General features: G+C 46.1%; 1 long non-coding RNA gene across 1 annotated transcript in view; it reads left to right on the plus strand.

Moving 5' to 3' along the window:
- The first annotated feature begins 2,588 nt into the window (after nt 1–2,588).
- LOC134890996 (uncharacterized) overlaps nt 2,589–14,263 on the plus strand; it is a 149,593-nt gene continuing 137,918 nt past the window's right edge. The window contains exon 1 of the long non-coding RNA XR_010171422.1: nt 2,589–2,806. This is a non-coding gene — a long non-coding RNA (uncharacterized LOC134890996). The remainder of the gene's footprint in view (nt 2,807–14,263) is intronic.

The raw sequence follows: 14,263 nt of genomic DNA on the forward strand, positions 1-14,263 counted from the left end.
GACTTGGACATTGCTTTAGCAGACCAGGATTAAATGGAGTGAGGAGCAGTTCCATTAAGAAGTCGTTTCAGATCCCTTGCCTTCTATTTAACTTTCCATTAAATATTCCATCTGGCTTTCAACCTGCTTTTATTTCCTATTTCTCCCTCTGTCCAGCGATTATATTCTTACATCTCAAGTAAGTACATTTAGGAATAGACATTTAGGTATAGTTTGGATATTAAAAAATACAAATAGAAAAATACAAATGTCAAAAATTACAACAAATATATAAAAGATATTAATGGAATCATGGCTACAATTATATGGTTAAAAATGCATATTTAGCCCATAGTTGCCTACTTTATGGCAGCCAGGTCGCACAGGAGGGGCTGTGGAGGAGGCGGTACGGAGCAAGGAGATGCAACGCATCATTGTAACCCAGCCCCCTGCTTTGCAATGCCCACAATACCGGCCCGATTTTCGGGAGCCTCCCGGCTGCTCCGGGAGAGTAGGCAAGTATGGTTTAGCATAGAACCCCTTAGGTGTACTGTATATCAGGAGCGGTACACCTTCCCAGCAGGCTAGCAAGCCACATGATTTCATAAGCCATTTGAAGTATTTGAACATTTTTAGATTTCTAATACCCCCTCCCCCACCCATTTGAAAATAATACAAAGACGGAGTAGGGGGGTGATTTAGATCTGATCGTAGATGTGCTAAATTTAGTACATCTACAATCAGTTACTCAGACATGTGGGGGGACGCCCAGCACAGGGCTTGTCCGCCCCGCATGTCAGGTCCTGCCCCCCCTGCACAGGTGCAAAAGCATCGCATATTGGTGATGCTTTTGCACCCGCAGAGTAGCTCCCTGCCTGCGCAGCCTAGACGTCATGCAGGTGCAGTGGCCCACTCCCCACTACGGTCCATACACTCCTGCATTGTCCGGCACTCCCCCTCCTGCCCCGCGACTGCCTCTGCCTGTCAATCAGGCACAGGCGATCGCAGCCCTGAGATGTTTTTTAGCATCTCACTGGGCCTCCCCAAAGGGATTCAGACTGTGATCCAATCTGAAAAAGGCCCTAGGTTAGTGAGAATGGGTCACAGGGATGTGAGGAATATTTTTCTCTAGGGTGACCCAGGCTTGGGCAGGGGCTGACCCTGAATAGGTATGATTCCTGGTACTGTAGCTTTCCCGTCCCTATGGATCAGCAACTATATTGCATACATTAAGATTAGACCCCTGCCAGCCATCTTTATCACTGTTCTATATAATAAAAGGCTAACACTGCTCCTCACATCTGTTTTGTGTTTCGCGCTTCGGTGGCTACTAGAAGTTTGACAACATGTATTAGATGGATGTAGGTGCATTAACCATTACACTTGTATAGAGCCTTAGCATATAAGAAGGATAAAAGAAAATTCTGTAATGTATACACCTCCTTACTTGAAGTATATACCTCACAACATCCAAAAAAAACAATGGGATATGCTGCGCTATATCAGAAACTCTTAATAAATAATAAATAAATAACATCTCAGAGTAACACGCATCCAAAAGGGACGTTGCCTTGCAACATGTCCCCAGTAGCGCCACTCTGGGGGGTGCCCAGTGCTCCCCACGATGCTGGGTGCCCTTAGGCTGACCCCGGCACTTTGTAGATGCCATACACAAGGAATCTATCCAACCATTGCTCTTGAAAATGTGCTACCCCATCCCCCAACCCCCCTTACACACAAACACACACACACACACACACACACACACACACACACACACACACACTGGTGGGACAGTGAAACAGTGCCCGAAAAATCAGGATGGCTACTTTGATAGTTTTGCTTTAAAGGAGCATTCTAAAAATGAATAAGCATATATCCAATTGATTAAAAAAAACTTCCAATAATTCTAAACCTCGAGAGTAGCATATTGTTCGCCTGATAAAGAAGTGGATGGTATTGCAGAAGTGACTGCGTCTTTTGCTTATGCCGAAGCCAATGGTCTTTCTACTGAGATGCCCTTAATCTGCTGCACTAATGCATCACAAGTGGCTGCACCATCGAACATTACACAAGCCATATGGAAGTGTAGATTCTCCATCTGAACATGGACACCTGTGTCAGAGCAACTGTATCTCTAGCGTGACAAGATCACTGGAATAGTGGTGGAAGACAGGTATATTTGCCCCAGGTGTCTTACCTTTATGTTTTAAAACACCAGGAATATTGTGTTGGTTCTGCTGAGAGAGGGAACCAGATAAGGGTCCTGGGGTTTGATGTGAGGAGAGAAGGTGAGTTCTCCATTCATTAAGGCCAGGGACGTGCAGTCAGGGGAGGCAGTGCCTCCCCTGTCATAATGATTAAAATAATACTAAGAAGATACTTATGACACAGAATATCTTCTTAGTATTATTTTAATAGTTAATCCTTTAGCATTTATATAAATTTACTATGTAGAAACATGTCTTAATGTGTGTGGGAGGCACTGCTCTTGGTGCCTCCCGATGTCAGTGTGAATGGTCCGGAAGCGGGGGGCGGGGCCAAGCATTGTGCAGCAAAAACTCATGAAGAAAAACCCCCAGAGCGGCACCTAATAGCAGTGCCTCTGTGACAGGGGCGTGCTGTCAGCTCATATGAAAGCACGCCCCTGTCCCTGATCTTATGTGATTGGGCACTGAACGCTGGGGCTGTAATGTGAGCTGTCCTCGGCTGCTCTTCCCAGCCACCATGTGTTGTGTACCAAGCAGTGCAGCAAGGGAACAGGCAGCCCTCCTCCTCAGCTCCAGACTCCGGACTTCGAGACAGCACAGCTGCCACTAGTAGACAGGTACCAGCTTCCTCTTATAGCATGGGAGTGGGCAGGCAGAGTTTGTGTGTTGGGAATGGGGGGGGACGACAGTCTGCAGACACATTGTTTAAGCTGCAGTACGAGTGGGGGGAGGGGGGCAGACTGCAGTCACAGTGTGTATGACTAGCACTTTCCTAGTGTGTATGGGGAGTGGGACAGCTTGCAGTCACAGTGTGTGTGTGTGTGTGTGTGTGTGTGTGTGTGTGTGTGTGTGTGTGATCAGCAGCACTGTCCTAGTGTGTATGGGGGAGGGGCGCAGCCTGCATGTCACAGTGTGTGTTTGTGTGTGTGATCAGCACTGTCCTAGTGTGTATGGGGGATGGGGGCAGCCTGCAGTCACAGTGTGTGTGTGTGTGTGTGTGTGTGTGTGTGTGTGTGTGTGTGTGTGTGTGTGTGACCAGCACTGTCCTAGTGTGTATGGTGGATGGGGGCAGCCTGCAGTCACAGAGTGTGTGTGTGTGTGTGTGTGTGTGTGTGTGTGTGTGTGTGTGTGTGTGTGTGTGTGTGTGTGTGTGACCAGCACTGTCCTAGTGTGTATGGGGCGAGGGGGGCAGCCTGCAGTCACAGTATGTGTGTGTGTGTGTGTGTGTGTGTGTGTGTGACCAGCACTGTCCTAGTGTGTATGGGGGATGGGGGCAGCCTGCAGTCACAGAGTGTGTGTGTGTGTGTGTGTGTGTGTGTGTGTGTGTGTGACCAGCACTGTCCTAGTGTGGATGGGGGCAGCCTGCAGTCACAGAGTGTGTGTGTGTGTGTGTGTGTGTGTGTGTGTGTGTGTGTGTGTGTGACCAGCACTGTCCTAGTGTGTATGGGGCGAGGGGGGCAGCCTGCAGTCACAGTGTGTGTGTGTGTGTGTGTGTGTGTGTGTGTGTGTGTGTGTGTGTGTGTGTGTGTGTGCGTGTGTGTGTGGGCAGTCTGAGTGTGTGTGTGTAATGTGTATGTATGTGGGACTGTCTGAGTGTGTGTGTATTCTGCAGTGAAAGTGTGTGTGCGGTGTGGAGACAGTCCGCAGTCAAAGCGTGGTAGGGAACGCTGCATTCTGCAGTTCAAATTAGGAATAGACCTATACTGGGATGCGGTCAAGATCCCTGCAGTCGGGATCCCAACAGTCAGTATACCAGCGGAGGGTTTGGGTTAGGCTGCAGGGGTGGGGTAGGTTAGACGTAGGCTGGGCATGGGGTGTGTGTGTTAGGGTTAAATGGTGGGAGGAGAATTTATATGTGTGTGTGTAACACACACGGAAACCCCCCCTCGCAACTCTTACGTTTACCCACGGTGGATTGGTAGCGTCTAGTTTACCTTCGTGGAGAGGACCTTTCCCATAACCCCCTGGGTCCATGTCACAATCTATTTGGAATAGTAAACGGTGGCGAGCGAAGCGAGACACCAAGCACAAAGCGCGGCGAGCGAAGCGAGCCCGGGAGGGTTCAATGCTGCATAGAAAAAAATAATTACCCCAAACGAACGGAGAACGAAGAAAACATTTAAGTGCTGTAAGGGCGGAAGTTCTCTCCTGCCCTCTCGTTTTGTCACTTCCAGGTCCTGAGCACGAAGGTAACATAGACACAACCCCGCGGGATTACTGCAGCAATGGACAAAATTGCATTCATGTGCTCCTTCCACTCCCTCCCCAGTCCCAAACACTAATATTTGTTTTTTATTTTATAAAAATGTACAACATATTAGCCGCCTGTTTGGTGAGCAGCCATGCTGCTGGCGTTGGTGGCATCGGACTGAGATGTGAAATGGCGGCAAGGGCAATTGATGGCGGCAATTTTGTAGGCCATTAGCGGTGGTGGCAGCATTTAGCAGTAGCAGGCATCAGGGGCGATGGCAGTAGCAGGCATTGGCTTGGAGGCGGTAGAAGGCATCAGCTTGGCTGCGGTAGGGGTCATCGGCGGGATTCAGAGGACATTGTGGCTGCAGTGCCTCACCAGCCACTGACCTCACCGCACGCCACTGATTAAGGCCCAGTTTGGGTCTTTCGGCTTTTAGCCTCACAGAAGGCTAATTAGGGCTTTCAGCTATATGGATGTGTTAGAAAGGCTTCGGAAAAAGGAGAGGTTTTGAAATCTCTGTGAGAGAAACCTGCTCTTGAAATCCAGTTAGCTACGCCTGGTAAAAAAAAAAAAAATAATGTATTGTTTTATTTTCGTTAGTTAGGATTATCCTGTGTACAGTTAGCGCCGGAGGGCAAGGTATTTTTTTTTTATGTTTACTTTTATTTTTTTGAACAATAAAACTGGTTGAGGCCAGTTGCACCAAACCAACGGTCTTGTGTGATCTCCCAGCTGCTATATCCTGCTATCTATCCCAGGAGATGGTATCTGTTCCCCTTACCCTGTTATATTAGATACAGTCGCTGTGATGCATAATAAATCCACATATAATTAAGCAAGGCACCTTTACTGTATTTCTTTTTTAAACTTTAATTTATTGAGTAATGTATACTGTATATTTCAGTAAAGAAATCAATATCTATACTATAGTTGCTGAGGTCTGGGCAGGTGGCAGATAGTGCATGTCCAGCAACATAGCTAAAGTTGGAGCAGACGGCAGACAGTGCATATCCAAGGATGTAGCCACAGTAAATCCACATCTATTTAAGCTAAACACCTTTATTTATTTTTTTAAACTATCTTATCAATTGAGCAATGTATATATTTCAGTAAAGAAATCAATTTCTAGAGTAGCCAAGGTCAGGGCAGATGGCAGACAGTACATCTCCAGCGATGTGGCCAAGGTTGAGGCAGGCGGCAGACAGTGAATCTCCAGGAATATAGTGGAGGTTGGGGCAAGCGGCAGTGTATGTCCAGGGATGCAGACAAAATCATGGCAGGCGGCAGACAGTGCATCTCAAGGGACATAGCCAAGGTCAGCGGAGAAAGTGGACAGTAATTATCCAGGGATGTAGCCAAGGTCGGGCAGGTGGCAGACAGTGCATTTCCAGCGGCGCACCTGGGGTCGGGGCAGACAGAAGACAGTGCGTCTTCAGGGGCATAGCTGAGTTTGGGTCAGCCATGGGACAGTACATCTTCAGGGATATAGTCGAGGTCGAGGCAGGCATCAGATGCAGCAGGAACAAGATATTTTTTTAGGCTTTTCTATTTTATTTTTCGTGCATGTCTTTGTCTGATGATATAGCATCTGATCCCATTGGCACTATGTGATAAGTATCACCCCATATAGGGCATACAAATTCAATGTTAGCAAAACACCTCTGGCCTGTGGCAAGAATTGGGGGTTTTAAAACGTCACTGTAGGGCACAGGAATTTGCTGGTTTTGCTCTAGATCCACAGAGTCCTTGTGCAGTGTGATTGATGATGATGATGATGATGATGATGATGATGATGCTTTTCCAGTTTCTATGTGTGCCCAATTAATTGATGAAAAAAAGGCATCTCGCACATTGCCATTTACCCCGAGCCGGAAAGACTGGTCCTTTCACAGGAACTTGGATTATGTTCTTTGTTACAGGATCTGTAAGGCCTTCATATGTTGGTTCATCTGCAAATATCATTGCCTCTTCCTCCAAACTGACTCAAATCAGGCGCTAATACTGAACCATAGTACAGGTTGAGTATCCCTTATCCAAAATGCTTGGAACCAGAAGAATTTTGTATATCGGATTTTTCCGTATTTTGGAATAATTGCATACCATAATGAGATATCATGGCGATGGGACCCAAGTCTAAGTACAGAATGCATTTATGTTTCATATACACCTTATACACACAGCCTGAAGGTCATTTTAGCCAATATTTTTAATAACTTTGTGCATTAAACAAAGTGTGTGTACATTCACACAATTCATTTATGTTTTGTTTACACCTTATACACACAGCCTGAAGGTCTTATAATACAATATTTTTAATACTGTAACTTTGTGTATTAAACAAAGTTTGTGTACATTGAGCCATCAGAAAACAAAGGTTTCACTATCTAATACCCCTTTCAGACTGACAATAGCCGGGTCGCACCCAGGAATGTGTAAACGGGTGCTTCTTAGGTGTGACCCGGCTTGAGACCCCTTCAGACTTGCGGCCCGACCTGGCATATTGCCGGGTTGGTGACGTCACAGCTGACGCTACCGGAGGCGGTGCTTGGAGATAATAATCTCCAAGCACCGCCTCCTCCTACGCAGGGAACGGGTGCCGGGACGCCTTGACCCAGCATACCCGTTCACACTGCACCGCATCCCGGGTCGATTCCGGATTCAACCCAGGTCGAGACCTGGGATGAAATGTCGGGATGCTTGACCCGGGATATTCTTTCAGGACCCTTTAACACTTAATTCCCAGGTTGATGTGCGTTCATGTGCAATAATAACCCGGGAAATATTTGTCAGTGTGAAAGGGGTATCACTCTCACTCAAAATATTCCGTATTTCGGAATATTTGGATATGGGATACTCAACCTGTATAGCAAATGTTATATTTCACTAAAAGCTTTTTTTCTATGTCTCACAGCTGCAGAAACTATTACAATATGTGTTTGTGAGAATTCAAAAAGACGCAGTGCAACAGTAAATATATATTAGTTTTTGCGCTAATTATTAAGAGGTCTGGCATGTGAATTAACCAATCAATTACTCATTGCAATTACTCAATTACATACACACACACACACACACACACACACACACACACACACACATATATATATCTACACAAATTTATTTATTGCACAATATAACAATAGAAAGTTTATAACCTGTTGCTATTATATCAATGTATGTTTCTATAATAGATCACAATAAAATGGCATGCAAAACCATTAAGACAAAAGGAGAACAAAACAAAAACATCATACGCCAGGGGCTTTTAGATTGGTCCCCTTTACTGGCTAATTAGTGTGAAAGCTGACCACAGCACTTTTCCTTTTGAGTGTATTTATTATACTGTCCAAATAAAACTATGAACAACAAGTAGGAGCAGATTTCTAAAGTCCTGTTATTGCTGGCCAGGTTAGCGGGATCTCCTGGGCTGAAATCAACTTAGTGACTTACAGTAGATATCCCTGCATGCTCATTGTCAGATTCCCCCGAAGAAGTTTTTCGCAAATGTGAAAAAACTCCTCCAAAATGCCAAAGAAGTAACTCACAGGGACAGTTATCACTACCACTGTCCCTGCAGGTTTCCCTACATAGATAGCAGGGATATTTTCATTAAAAATAAAAATATCCGCCGCAATACAGAGTGTTAATAACCATGGCAGTTCTGTGAATATTAATACATATGTCCTACATGCGTGTCACATTTTCTGAATGGGACTCGGAGACAAGGAACACTAGTAGAATGGGTAGTAATGGGACTGAATTTATAGAAGAAGGACCCTATCAGTGAGAGCTGACATACTAGGTAGACAAGGGCGTAGCCAGAACTTTGTGGTCCCCATATCAACATATTGAAGGGACCTCCGTCCCAATGCTTCTAGAGAGACACCTCTCTGCAGCAGTTGTTGATTTTATGTCCCATAATAGCGCCCTAGTTCACATTAGGCACATTATGCCATACAGTGTCCCCACTTCATATTATGCCACATTACGATGCCCCCAGTTCATATTATGCCACACTATAAAGCACCATAGTGCTTCCACTTCATATTGTGGCACATTACAGTGCCCCACTTCATATTATATAACATTATAATGTCCTCCAGTTCATCTAATACCATATTACAATGAGCAGGTCATATCTATATATATTGCTTTCCCCAAGGCAAAAATTTGTAAGGACCCCTATGTATCTACCAATCATAGCCAGATTAAGGTGGAGGTGCAGGGCATATGGTACCCCGGGCTACCCTTTGTCAGGGGCCCGCCAGCCAGGGGACACTAACATCACTAGTTTTTCCTCTTGTGCTGTAGCATAATCAGGCAGCCAGAATGCGAGCAGGACAGTATGCAGTGTAGGCAGAGACACAGGAGTATCAGATTACATGAGCTACCTATTAGATAATAGGGAGCAGCGCGTTGTGGTTAATGGATCTTTTTCAACTTGGACTGAAGTGCTAAGTGGTGTGCCGCAAGGCTCAGTATTAGGACCGCTATTGTTCAATATTTTCATTAACGACCTAGAGAAGGTCTAGAGAGCATGGTGTCAATTTTTGCAGATGATACCAAATTGTGTAAGGCTATAAATACAGAGGAGGATGCCGAGTCTCTTCAGAATGACTTAGTTAAATTAGAAGCATGGGCAGCCAAATGGAGAATGCGCTTCAACACAGACAAGTGTAAGGTAATGCACTGTGGTAACAAGAACAAAAATTACACCTACCTACTAAATGGGATAAAATTAGGGGATTCTGTACTGGAAAAGGACTTAGGTGTCCTCATAGATAGCAAGCTAAGCAGTAGTACCCAAAGTAGGACTGCAGCAAAGAAGGCTAATAAGATATTAGCATGCATAAAACGGGGTATTGATGCTAGGGACGAGAGTATTATACTCCCGTTATATAAATCACTAGTGAGGCCACACCTTGAATACTGTGTACAATTCTGGGCACCGTACTACAAAAAGGATATCCTGGAGCTTGAAAAGGTACAGAGGAGGGCGACCAAACTAATTAAGGGCATGGAGACGATGGAATACAAGGAAAGGCTTGAAAGACTAGGCATGTTTACATTGGAAAAGCGGAGACTAAGAGGGGATATGATCAACATCTACAAATATATAAGGGGACAATACACAGAGCTTGCGCGGGACCTGTTTTTGGTTAGATCAACACAGAGGACTCGTGGACACTCGCTCAAGTTAGAGGAGAGGAGATTCCGCACAATACGGCGTAAAGGCTTTTTCACGGTAAGGACAATACGTGTTTGGAATTCCCTGCCCGAGGGAGTTGTAATGGCGGAATCTGTCAACACCTTTAAGAATGGGTTAGATAAATTCCTAATGGATAAGGATATCCAGGGGTATGGTGCATAGTCATGCATTATAGTTACTATAAATAGGGATAAAATGCAGCGGCTGACAGCAGCATCAGTCAGAAATTTTAGTCAAATCATCATGCATAGGAGACCACAAATAGGTTGAACTCGATGGACAATTGTCTTTTTTCAACCTCACATACTATGTTACTATGTTACCGAGCTATCTGACCAGAGGAGAGATAGGAGGGTGGAGAGAGCTGTAACTGACACAAGGATCCCAGCTTCTCCTCCTTTCTGCTTGGGTGTCTGGGTTCTATGTAACCTGTTATCTAATGAGTGTCTATAGAAAGAACTCCTGAGTCCTGTCCCAGTGTGTAAGTAGTACAGAGGCTACTGCTATTCTTGCATGTGACAAGATAAATGATGGATTTTATTTTTCTATGTGTAATTTAAGGTTGTTTAAGTTGTCTTTGTTCCACTACAAGAGATTTAATAAAATAGTTATCTCTCAATTAGGTGCAGCTATAAACAGTATCCAGGCATTATTAAACTATTAGTTTACATCTAATATACATCTTTTGGTTTAAATTTAATGTACACAATTCATACTCGCCAACATGACCCATTCCAGGAGGGACAAAATGCTCTCTACCTGGATTTCCCTCTTAAGTAATGATTGCAATCACCCGTATTTAAATACCTTTCTTATCAATTAAATAGTTCAACACAGGTGACGCCAAACATATAGTAAGAGGGAAGTCCAGGTAGAGAGCATTTTGTCCATCCTGAAATAGGTCATGTTGGGAGTTATGCACAATATAATATATCCCCACCTTCCACCGGGGCCCCCCTGTCTTAAGTAGAGATGAGCGCCTGAAATTTTTCGGGTTTTGTGTTTTGGTTTTGGGTTCGGTTCCGCGGCCGTGTTTTGGGTTCGACCGCGTTTTGGCAAAACCTCACCGAATTTTTTTTGTCGGATTCGGGTGTGTTTTGGATTCGGGTGTTTTTTTCAAAAAACCCTAAAAAACAGCTTAAATCATAGAATTTGGGGGTCATTTTGATCCCAAAGTATTATTAACCTCAAAAACCATAATTTCCACTCATTTTCAGTCTATTCTGAATACCTCACACCTCACAATATTATTTTTAGTCCTAAAATTTGCACCGAGGTCGCTGTGTGAGTAAGATAAGCGACCCTAGTGGCCGACACAAACACCGGGCCCATCTAGGAGTGGCACTGCAGTGTCACGCAGGATGTCCCTTCCAAAAAACCCTCCCCAAACAGCACATGATGCAAAGAAAAAAAGAGGCGCAATGAGGTAGCTGTGTGAGTAAGATTAGCGACCCTAGTGGCCGACACAAACACCGGGCCCATCTAGGAGTGGCACTGCAGTGTCACGCAGGATGTCCCTTCCAAAAAACCCTCCCCAAACAGCACATGACGCAAAGAAAAAAAGAGGCGCAATGAGGTAGCTGACTGTGTGAGTAAGATAAGCGACCCTAGTGGCCGACACAAACACCGGGCCCATCTAGGAGTGTCACTGCAGTGTCACGCAGGATGTCCCTTCCAAAAAACCCTCCCCAAACAGCACATGACGCAAAGAAAAAAAGAGGCGCAATGAGGTAGCTGACTGTGTGAGTAAGATAAGCGACCCTAGTGGCCGACACAAACACTGGGCCCATCTAAGAGTGGCACTGCAGTGTCACGCAGGATGTCCCTTCCAAAAAACCCTCCCCAAACAGCACATGACGCAAAGAAAAAAAGAGGCGCAATGAGGTAGCTGACTGTGTGAGTAAGATAAGCGACCCTAGTGGCCGACACAAACACCGGGCCCATCTAGGAGTGGCACTGCAGTGTCACGCAGGATGGCCCTTCCAAAAAATCCTCCCCAAACAGCACATGACGCAAAGAAAAAAAGAGGCGCAATGAGGTAGCTGACTGTGTGAGTAAGATAAGCGACCCTAGTGGCCGACACAAACACCGGGCCCATCTAGGAGTGGCACTGCAGTGTCACGCAGGATGTCCCTTCCAAAAAACCCTCCCCAAACAGCACATGACGCAAAGAAAAAAAGAGGCGCAATGAGGTAGCTGACTGTGTGAGTAAGATAAGCGACCCTAGTGGCCGACACAAACACCGGGCCCATCTAGGAGTGGCACTGCAGTGTCACGCAGGATGGCCCTTCCAAAAAACCCTCCCCAAACAGCACATGACGCAAAGAAAAATAAAAGAAAAAAGAGGTGCAAGATGGAATTGTCCTTGGGCCCTCCCACCCACCCTTATGTTGTATAAACAGGACATGCACACTTTAACCAACCCATCATTTCAGTGACAGGGTCTGCCACACGACTGTGACTGATATGACGGGTTGGTTTGGACCCCCCCCCCAAAAAAGAAGCAATTAATCTCTCCTTGCACAAACTGGCTCTACAGAGGCAAGATGTCCACCTCATCATCATCCTCCGATATATCACCGTGTACATCCCCCTCCTCACAGATTATCAATTCGTCCCCACTGGAATCCACCATCTCAGCTCCCTGTGTACTTTGTGGAGGCAATTGCTGCTGGTCAATGTCTCCGCGGAGGAATTGATTATAATTCATTTTAATGAACATCATCTCCACATTTTCTGGATGTAACCTCGTACGCCGATTGCTGACAAGGTGAGCGGCGGCACTAAACACTCTTTCGGAGTACACACTTGTGGGAGGGCAACTTAGGTAGAATAAAGCCAGTTTGTGCAAGGGCCTCCAAATTGCCTTTTTCCTGCCAGTATAAGTACGGACTGTGTGACGTGCCTACTTGGATGCGGTCACTCATATAATCCTCCACCATTCTTTCAATGTTGAGAGAATCATATGCAGTGACAGTAGACGACATGTCCGTAATCGTTGTCAGGTCCTTCAGTCCGGACCAGATGTCAGCATCAGCAGTCGCTCCAGACTGCCCTGCATCACCGCCAGCGGGTGGGCTCGGAATTCTGAGCCTTTTCCTCGCACCCCCAGTTGCGGGAGAATGTGAAGGAGGAGATGTTGACAGGTCGCGTTCCGCTTGACTTGACAATTTTCTCACCAGCAGGTCTTTCAACCCCAGCAGACTTGTGTCTGCCGGAAAGAGAGATCCAAGGTAGGCTTTAAATCTAGGATCGAGCACGGTGGCCAAAATGTAGTGCTCTGATTTCAACAGATTGACCACCCGTGAATCCTTGTTAAGCGAATTAAGGGCTCCATCCACAAGTCCACATGCCTAGCGGAATCGCTCCGTGTTAGCTTCTCCTTCAATGTCTCCAGCTTCTTCTGCAAAAGCCTGATGAGGGGAATGACCTGACTCAGGCTGGCAGTGTCTGAACTGACTTCACGTGTGGCAAGTTCAAAGGGCATCAGAACCTTGCACAACGTTGAAATCATTCTCCACTGCGCTTGAGACAGGTGCATTCCACCTCCTATATCGTGCTCAATTGTATAGGCTTGAATGGCCTTTTGCTGCTCCTCCAACCTCTGAAGCATATAGAGGGTTGAATTCCACCTCGTTACCACTTCTTGCTTCAGATGATGGCAGGGCAGGTTCAGTAGTTTTTGGTGGTGCTCCAGTCTTCTGTACGTGGTGCCTGTACGCCGAAAGTGTCCCGCAATTCTTCTGGCCACCGACAGCATCTCTTGCACGCCCCTGTCGTTTTTTAAAAAATTCTGCACCACCAAATTCAAGGTATGTGCAAAACATGGGACGTGCTGGAATTTGCCCATATTTAATGCACACACAATATTGCTGGCGTTGTCCGATGCCACAAATCCACAGGAGAGTCCAATTGGGGTAAGCCATTCCGCGATGATCTTCCTCAGTTGCCGTAACAGGTTTTCAGCTGTGTGCGTATTCTGGAAAGCGGTGATACAAAGCGTAGCCTGCCTAGGAAAGAGTTGGCGTTTGCGAGATGCTGCTACTGGTGCCGCCGCTGCTGTTCTTGCGGCGGGAGTCCATACATCTACCCAGTGGGCTGTCACAGTCATATAGTCCTGACCCTGCCCTGCTCCACTTGTCCACATGTCCGTGGTTAAGTGGACATTGGGTCCAGCTGCATTTTTTAGGACACTGGTGAGTCTTTTTCTGAGGTCCGTGTACATTTTCGGTATCGCCTGCCTAGAGAAGTGGAACCTAGATGGTATTTGGTAACGGGGGCACACTGCCTCAATAAATTGTCTAGTTCCCTGTGAACTAACGGCGGATACCGGACGCACGTCTAACACCAACATAGTTGTCAAGGCCCCAGTTATCCGCTTTGCAGCAGGATGACTGCTGTGATATTTCATCTTCCTCGCAAAGGACTGTTGAACAGTCAATTGCTTACTGGAAGTAGTACAAGTGGGCTTACGACTTCCCCTCTGGGATGACCATCGACTCCCAGCAGCAACAACAGCAGCGCCAGCAGCAGTAGGCGTTACACGCAAGGATGCATCGGAGGAATCCCAGGCAGGAGAGGACTCGTCAGAATTGCCAGTGACATGGCCTGCAGGACTATTGGCATTCCTGGGGAAGGAGGAAATTGACACTGAGGGAGTTGGTGGGGTGG

This window comes from Pseudophryne corroboree, chromosome 1, assembly GCF_028390025.1.
Source record: "Pseudophryne corroboree isolate aPseCor3 chromosome 1, aPseCor3.hap2, whole genome shotgun sequence".
NCBI lineage: Eukaryota > Metazoa > Chordata > Amphibia > Anura > Myobatrachidae > Pseudophryne > Pseudophryne corroboree.